Source organism: Anneissia japonica, unplaced genomic scaffold (assembly GCF_011630105.1).
Source record: "Anneissia japonica isolate Jap-2015-1 unplaced genomic scaffold, ASM1163010v1 scaffold315_len769609_cov171, whole genome shotgun sequence".
In the NCBI taxonomy this organism is placed as follows: Eukaryota; Metazoa; Echinodermata; class Crinoidea; order Comatulida; family Comatulidae; genus Anneissia; species Anneissia japonica.
In genome coordinates, this window is record NW_022758691.1 from 449,745 (window position 1) to 452,014 (window position 2,270).

Consider the following 2,270-nt stretch of genomic DNA (forward strand, 5'->3'; position numbering starts at 1 on the left):
ATATTAATGTAATTTAAAAAAATATTGGCCTATGGGTTTGTCCCTGGTTCTTAATAGGCGGCCCGCAGGCCAAATTCAGGCTAGTAATGTGAAGGGCAATGTACAAAAACGTTTTGCAAATTCGTGCTGGGCTGTACATGGTCAAATATTATTGGTTGTTTACGGTATGACCTGCTGCCTTTGTAAAATTGTATCACATGATAAGGTACGTAAATTGCGATCACTCAAATGTTTAAAGTATTTTTATCACGTGGTATTTATTTCCACACTTGTCTATCTAGAGGTGATATATAAACAAGAAAATACATTTAGAAAATCAGAACGCCCTGCTGTGGTATTTCGATGCCCTGAACAAATACGAACTCTATCAGATTCGTTTGTAGTAGGTAAGATATTAATTTTGATATTCAAATTTAATAATTTCATTTTCAATGATTAATGTGGTTAAAAAAGCCAAGTAATCTTTAGTAGTTTTTTAGTATTTAAATATCTTCCAATACATACCGGAAAACAAACTGCGTAGTACTTAAGTGTTATACGGAAGACTTGCGTTTGAGATTTACTTTGCAAAATTATATTATTATTATTATTATTATTATTATTATTATTATTATTATTATTATTATTATTATTATTATTAGTATTATTATTAGTATTATTACTAATACTGTACTATTACTATTATTGTTGTTATGATTATTATAATTTTTTATTATTATCAGACCTGCCAACTCACCCGATCCTGTCGGGGGTCACCCGATATCTAAGCAAATCTCCAGTTCTCCCGATCGAATGTAATTTTCACCCGATTTCACTGATTTTACAGGTTCCCTCCGCAAAATACTCCAATTTATGCATAAATGATTGATTGGATCATTATTCAATGTATTCGCCGCGATAGACAAGCAGCAATTTAATAAGTTGTTTTTCTGTAATTTTATACCACTGCCGATACCACTATGATTTGTCTTGACGTGTCTTTTTTTTGTAAATTGCATCATCTTTTGGTTAATTCTGGAAACCTCTAGATTTTTTGGTTTTTAAGATTTAAAAAAAAAATCTCCAGATTTTCATGACCCAGGGGTTGGCAGTTCTGTTATTATTGATTAATATTGCTAATGTTACTGTCATGGCAATTTTTACTGTTGTTCAGTGAAAAAAGGTCAAGTAAAACCACATAGATAAACACAATTGAGTAGGACACTAACAAATAAATAGGTCTATGGTATGTCCATACTGGCGAACAAACGCTCCGATTGGTGGAGTCAGTCACCATTTACAGGCCCGTAGCCGGGGTGGGGGGGTTATGGTTCAGGCGAACCCCCTTTTCTAGCGAACCCCCACCCGTTTTTAAATTGTAGCCTGCGATACAAGCCTACATTCATAGAATATCTCAGCTTCAGAAAATTAAAACGCAATTCCAGCAAACCATGACTTTACGATGGCACACATAAGGATGGCAAACATCGATAAAAACCCGGCTGCCGTCTCAACTTTCACTGGCCTTTGGCTGAATGTTTTTAAGAAACGTACCAACCGGTAACGAAACCGGTCGCCGTCTACCTACAGTAAATGGTGCCACCAAACGAAGCTTAAGTTTTGCGACTTAATCCACCAAATGCAGATAAGGTTTTGCGACTTAATCACCTAATTGTGGGTTGTGTGGTTAGAAAATTCCATAGCCATACTGTCCATAGCACACACTAAACTATGTGCTGATGGAGCATTTTGGGGAAATGGGCTCTCCTTTTTTTCATCCCAAACAAAATATTATTAATAAATCAACATAGTCCATCTCAGTCATCATAGCACTACACTACAGAACGGGGTGCGTCAAAACGAGTGTTTGTTCATTTTTAGTGATAAAGAATCATGAAACGTTGTAGAATAACTGACCTTTTTTCGTCCGCTGTTGCAAAGAAGAAAACGACAGAAAGTCCTGGTGGGTTATTGATTTTAAAATTAATTAGCCTAGCCTAGATGTTGACTAGCTAGGTTCGCTCCTCGTTCATTTAGATACAGAATTATACCCTGACGACAACAAACTAGTGTTGGCCTAGGCTTAAGTACAGAGGACGTACTACAGGTAGGCCTAGGCTTTTGTTGTAAAAGTTGAATTGCATGTACAGGATGCGCCATAGACCTATATTTAAAAAAATACATTTTGTTAATTGTTATTGGTTGGCCTGGGACGGACCTAGGCAGGCAGGCCAGCTTTACCGTCGGAAGTCCTGGGATTCGACGATGACGTCCGTGCACGTTTACAAACG

At 36.7% G+C, this 2,270-nt stretch overlaps 1 protein-coding gene across 1 annotated transcript in view; it reads left to right on the top strand.

The window, feature by feature from the left end:
* Positions 1-277: 277 nt before the first annotated feature.
* LOC117125331 overlaps positions 278-2,270 on the top strand; it is a 29,180-nt gene continuing 27,187 nt past the window's right edge. Inside the window, exon 1 of the mRNA XM_033271800.1 lies at positions 278-386. The gene's annotated coding sequence lies outside the window, so the exon portion shown is untranslated. The remainder of the gene's footprint in view (positions 387-2,270) is intronic.